General features: G+C 39.7%; 1 protein-coding gene across 1 annotated transcript in view; it reads right to left on the minus strand.

Annotated features, from left to right (window-relative positions):
* Positions 1-6,760, minus strand: part of Rnf150 (ring finger protein 150) — a gene marked incomplete at its 3' end in the record, with an annotated part of 192,183 nt that overhangs the window by 72,010 nt on the left and 113,413 nt on the right. The gene's annotated exons all lie outside the window — the stretch shown is intronic.

A 6,760-nucleotide genomic window follows, 5' to 3' on the forward strand; every position in this document is an offset into this window, starting at 1 on the left:
CTAAAAGGAAAGACCCAATGAAAAATGAGCCGTTGAAATGAATAGTTACTTCTCAAAAGAAGCAGTACAAATGGCCAATAAGTACATGACAAATGTTTAGCATTGTTGGTCATTAGAGAACAGCAAATCAAGTCAACACTGAGAGTCCATCTTGCCCCAATATAAACAGCCATTACTGAAGGCACAATATGAAAGAAGCTGGCATGGTGTCAGGGAGTCGGGGTGGGGAAGGGCCTCTTCTACGCTGCTGGTGGGAATGCAAACTAGCACAATTCGTATGGAGATTTCTCAAAAATTAAAAACAGAAACTCCATTTGACTCAACTAATGTTCTTCTGAGCATCTTTTTGAAATTTAAATTTTGATTTTGTTTTTTTGTCTTTTTGGGACAGAGTTTCACTATGCAGTTCAGGCTGGCCTTCAATTCACTTTGTAGCCCATGCTGGCCTTAAACTTGCAGCAATCCTCCTGCCTCAGCCTCCCAAGTACTGGGATTATAGGCCTGTGTCACCACACCGGCCCAGGCATCTTCTTAAAAGTGACACGTGTCCCCATGTTACAACAGCACAACTCACAGCAGCTAAATTATGGAAGTGGTCTACATGTCTATCAGCAGATGGTGGATAAAGAAAATGTGGAGGGGTAGAGGGATGTGTGTGTGTGTGTGTGTGTGTGTGTAGTGGAGTAGCTCTCAGTCATAAAAGACAAATTATGGTCTTGAGACCATAATTCTAAGTGAAATAAATCAGAAATGAAAAGATAAATGTCACATGTTATTTTATATGAGAAACCCAACATATAAATATTTAAAGGGAAAAATAGAAGAGAGATGGTAGGAAACAGGGAGATGGAATTTGTGGAGATGAAAGGGTACTAGGATGGGAGACAAAGGGGCAGGGGAAAGGAGGAGTACAAGTGAAAGGAAAAACATATTTTTTCATTTCTCAAAATGAATATAATATGTATTTCAAAGACATACTGAAAACATTCTTACAATAAAAAAATAAAAAAACCCACAAATATTCTTTGAAACACATAGCTGGGATCAGAGAAATCTGGCAGGGGCCAGGGAGCTGAGGCCTGCAGGCACCACTCGCAGTTGGCCCTGGCAACCCAGGGACTCGGGTTCCACAGAAGGAAAGTGAGGTTCCTGGGATAAGATTACAGAATGTCGTTTGTACAGCAAAGTACTGGATCAGGAAAAGCTTCTCCCCCTGGTACAGGGGAGAACCACAGGGATCAGCGGATGCTCTTGGCTTGGTTTCTCAATATGGAAAAGTTTTCCCCCTTAAAATTCATACCTATGGATTTAAGCTAACAGGCTAGAAATTTAAATAAACATGAAATACACCTAGGTTCCAATAACCCCCCAGAAAACAGGAGTAAATGAAACTCTCAAAGGGGCAGAACTTCCTCCCAGGGCATACCAGATTATCACTGATTATGTCCTAAGAAATATAAGTGCAAGACCCAAAATTATAAACTAAAAAAGAAAATTGTGCATCTCGGGCAGGAATTAGTTTACAAAACAAATAGTAGGGTCAGACCTCCTGAATATATTCTAATGATAGAAATATAGTGTAATGTAAAATAATTACACTTAAAATATTAAAGTCAAAAAAGGAGTCAAGTCAGTAGAAACATGAAAAAGAACAAAGATCAGGAACAAAAAAAGCAGATAAAAACAAATGACCAAAATATACTTCATGGGTCCACCCTCTTGGGATCCCCCTTTCTGTCCCTCTGTCAGACAGAAGGGTTCTTTCCCCCAATAAATATATTCTGCTTTTAACCTCCATTTGTCCCGAAAATTCATTCTTCGGTTTTAGAGAATACGAACTTGTCTTGGTCAGGTTGGGAGTTTCACTTCCCCTATATCATTTGGAAGTCAACCACAGAGATCATTGGACGGAGGTATGAGTTTGCTTTTCTTTCATGAATTCTGAATTGGGACTTGCTTAGGTAACAGATTTTTATGCTTCCAATGTTGATATGTCCTTGCCCACTGCTCATAATTGTTTATACTTTGTCTCACTCAGTTTTATCTTATATAGTTTTGTTAAAATTGCTTACAATTACTTATGCTTTGTCTCTTACATGATTTTGTTAAAATGTTGGTCAAAATGTCATTTTGGTAAATCTAAGTTAAAACATGGAAATGTTATAAGGCTATGATATTTCTCTAATGGGACACTTAATGACTGTTTTGTACTTGTATATGTTGCATTTGAACTAGTTACTAAATGTACTGATATTCCTTACTTGACTTTAGACAATAGTGCTAGAGAGAGTAATATTAGTAAGTCTCCTAGTAGATTTTATGTAAACTTCTGTACTTTTAAAATGGGACTTTTAGGGCTGGTGAGATGGCTCAGTGGTCTAAAGCACCTACTTAGAACAAGCTTAGCAAAACACGTGGACCGTGGTTCAATCCCCCAGCACCACATGCCAGCCAGCCCCGCCCCTTGGTGGGCTGAGCTGGACACAGACACAAAAATAAATAAATAAAATAAAAAATAAAAAAATAAAATAAAATGGGACTTTTAAAACCAGCTCAGGCTTCCAATCTACATGCCTGTGTATGAAACACGGGACTCCTTTTGCCGATTAAATGACATTATATCGGCAACCATTCCTAAAGACTTGAAGAACAGGTTTCACTGGGACAGACTGAGTTTGATTCCCCTCTACATGCTACAGGAAATGTCAGGCCTGCCCTGTTTCAGTTTCCTTTCTTTGACTTCTAATTTTCCCACTTCTTTGTACTTTCTTTTTAAGAGGCATGTAAAATTAGGAAACCTCTAGCCTGTTCCAACTAAGTGAAGCCCTTAGAAAATGAGTGTTTGTTAACACCAAAGACAGGGAAGTCATTTTAAAAAGGACACATACCCTGTCTCTGGGTCAGATGAGACAAAAAGGAACTATGCCCATCCAGGAGGACACATTTAAAAGCCATGTCCTGGCTTAGTGTTCTGGGCAGGTCTCTTTCGGGAGTCTAAACCTGAGACACAGTGGAGAGAACCGACTTCTGGTTGACACCAGAAGGAGCTGTCTCCAAAAGCAGCACACTCATGGGACCAAAACACATTTAGTATGAGGGAGGATCTCAACCATTTCTCCTAGGTCTAATATCTAGGTGCTGTGGAATTTAAAGCCTTTACTGTAAAGTGCTAGGTAATCTTGTTCAGGCTTTTAACTATCCCTTGTAGAACATGGACAAACAGTGGTTACTCTGCCAGCTAGTAAATGCTCATAGAGCAGCTGCCACTCTGAAGCAGAGGACAGGTTTCCCCAGCCGGTCCCCATTGAAGCCAATGACTGATGGAATGTTGACCAGAGAAACCACTGGATTCCCTTTCTGGAGACTGAGCTCTGGTTGTGTGGGCCAGCAGAAACTGAGAACACCTGAGTGGTTATGGCCATACCCAAAGGTTCCTTGGTGGAAACTGGCTTCTAACCACTGAAAGATCTCTACTTGCCTATTTTCTTTTATCTCTCTTTGCTAGCAAACTAAAGTTCTCCCTAAGTTTTTCAGTAGGACCACTCCTTCAGAAATTAGACTGTAGCAGCTTGAAGTAGTTTACATTCTACAGTGGCTATTAGGGGAAATGATGTACTTTTGAGCCTTACACTGAGAGTAAGAGATTTTTGTCAGCTTTAAAGTAAAGTGTTTTTACCAACATGTAAAATGTGATACTAGGTGATAAAATATAAGTTTCACCTGTGACCTTCAAATTTAAATCTTGTCCAGTTGCTAAAAATGTTTACCCTAGGTAAACAGATAAAAAACAAGTGTCTAGAGACTTGGCTCAGTGCGTGGGGCCAAATCCCTCCAGTTAATGGTTTTATCTATCTCTAGAAGTACCCATTGTAGCCTGAGAAATTCTCACTTCCAACTGACCTTTTTATGCAAGGGCTATACTTCTGTAGACATTCCTGTCTGGACCAGTTATAAATGACATTTACAAATATTCAATAAGAGTAAGTGAAGGGTTTGTGAAATGTTTCAGGAGAAAGGAATTGTGTACCAGTTCAGGGTGGATAGGCTGGTAGGATCTTGTCTCCCTTCTCTCCAACAGGAGCATCCACCTGCTCTGGAGAGGACTACTGAAGGGACACCTGGGTAGAGGAATCAATTAGAAAGTGGGGATGCCAAAAAAGGTAATTTCCATTTAATTCCAGGTTATCTCACAGTCAAAGTCTCTTATTCCTTTAGAGTGCTTCATTAGGCACCAGAAGATGTTTAATCCTTACATGCTGAAAAAGAACCATGTAATCCAAATGGAATGCAGAGGAAAGTATCAATTATGATGCTCTTTTATAATTAGATAGATGATGTAAAAAGGAAAATGGTAAAAATGTCTTATGTTCAGATTTGGTTTGCATTAAGGTTATTATTATTTAAGTTTTAAAATGTAGATGTGAACAACAGGACAACCAGGCAGTTCGGTGCCTGAGGCATTCACTATCCCAGAGGCTTAGGCTGCTCCTACCTAACCTTTGGAGCCTAAGGATGAGACAGCCTTAATCAGAGCCTCGCCCACCATTACTGAAAGTAAGGTTTCCCCTATTTGCCTTTCTAAAGGGTGGGCTTCTAGTATAGCTAAATTTCAGGCCTCTACAGGGCTACACCCATCCTCAGCTGGGTTTATGCAAGTTTTTCAAGGATAATACCTTTTAAAGAAAGAAAAAGACAATTTGGAACTTCCAGAGTTCATGTGCCTTTTTCTCTGTGACCTAAAACAGATAAATTCAGATCTCAGAACATCTTTAGATTGCTGATAAGTACATTGATGTCTTTAGACAGTTTACTCAGACTTACCAACTAGATTGAAGAGACATAATGTTAATCTTAAACCAAGCTTTGATTTCTATGGAAATGTAGGCAGCATTATAAGCCACTATTGCATTTGGAGAGCAATACTATATTGTTAATTTTAAAGGATCAAAAGATAGACAACCAGTGGAACTACCTGTTCCCACTGGAGCCAGAACAGTCAGAGCCCTGCTGGCCTAATAGTCAGCCAGAAGACTGGAAAAGACATTTTATTTCAACTGTGTAGTCTTGTAGGTCTAAGAACTAGAACTAAGCCTTCTAGCTATAAATTTTAGCTATTGGGCCAGGGAGATAGCTCAGTAGAATCAGTGCTTGCCTGTCAAGCACAAGGTCCTGAGTTCAATTCCCCGTACTGTAAAAAAAAAAAAAAAAAAAAAAAATCTATTTACTGGGAGAAAGATAAACACAGCCTCAAAACAGACCCTAAGTCTGATTCTCTTGGCTCCAAGAAGAGCTCAAAGACGATGAGGTTCATCTGCTACTGCTGTCAGAAGCCAGGCCACTGTAAGAGGGACTGCCTTAAGAGGCCCACAAGCCATGCCCCGACTGCCAAAGGAGCCACTGGAAGTGAGACTGCACTCTGAGGCGGAGGCCCCAGAGCTCAGTCTCAGCTTCCCAAATGGTCCAGTAGGACTGAAGGGCACTGGGCCAGCCTCTTCTCTCTGGCCAGACTGTTATCTCTACCTGCCATCTCCACGGAGGAGCCCTGAGTCATCATGACTAAAGAAAAATCCAGCCTACTGCTGAACATTGGCACAGGTCTCTTTGTCCTTTTCCAACCCTGATCTTCTTTTCAGTCATCGTACCTCAGTAGAAACAGACTTTGGAAGACATCTTGCTTTAGCTGTAACTGAAATACTACAATATATTCAGGTTGCTAACTAATCAAAATTATGCTAAGACTAGTTTTTACAATATATATATATATATATATATTTCATGTACAAGGACTTAAAAGGTATTTCATAGGTTAAAATGGATCCCTAAGGACAAATAAAATCCCATCAGCCTTTTAAGAAAAAGGTTCTAAAGACACTGACTACACAGTGTCCAATAGTTTTGGGCCTACAGGTAGAGCCAGGCCTTGACTTTAGAACATAAAACTCAGAGTCACAGTATTAAAAGGAGAAACCCCTCTGAAGTGCCCCCCCATTAGATAATGCGGGCAATATCAAAAACCCTAAATGGGACATTGGTTCAATCTGACTGAATGCTACCTATTTCATGATAAGTGTATAAGTTAGCCTGGTTGATGTTTGATGTACTCAGGTATTTCATCCTCATAGTTAATACAGGTGTGATGTCTCTTAACAAAAGCTAGAGGGGCTTATATCAAACTGTCAGACTCCACCAATAAAGGGGCCTAACAGCTAGTGAGTTACAATTGCTATGCCTCAAAAAAATTTATAAATTTACCTGTTAGCTCAAATGCTCATGGTTTGATCATATATGTTCTAATTTCAAAATAATTTGTTCTTTCCTAGAAGATACCAAGAGCCAGGTAATTATGCAAGTAAAATATGTAACAAATATGCTAGATTAGGATTCCTTTAACTGGGATCCACCAGATTTTGTCTATAGAGACACATATTAAGGCCTTAACTAACTGTTCAGCTTATATAGCCCATGTGAGCTGAGCCGTCTTGAAGTTCCCTGCCTCATTACAAGGGAAGCTATGTTCACATTCTTTGGGCAGGGCTACTTATAGGAGACCTTAAAACCAAAAGGTTATATCTTGCTCAGTAGGCCCCAGGTAAATTGCACAGCAAGTGTTTTATAGTAAAAAGAATTCAGAATGAAATTATAGACAGAAAATGAGAATAGTGACACTAGCAACCTACAGGAACGAAGGCCAGTCAGGAAACAGAAAAAAGGTTATTCTTCCCTGGATCCAGACAGAGAGAAGGGGCATTTAAAGAAAAAA

The sequence above is a fragment of the Octodon degus genome, unplaced genomic scaffold (genome assembly GCF_000260255.1).
Source record: "Octodon degus isolate 3935 unplaced genomic scaffold, OctDeg1.0 scaffold00260, whole genome shotgun sequence".
Classification (NCBI taxonomy): Eukaryota; Metazoa; Chordata; class Mammalia; order Rodentia; family Octodontidae; genus Octodon; species Octodon degus.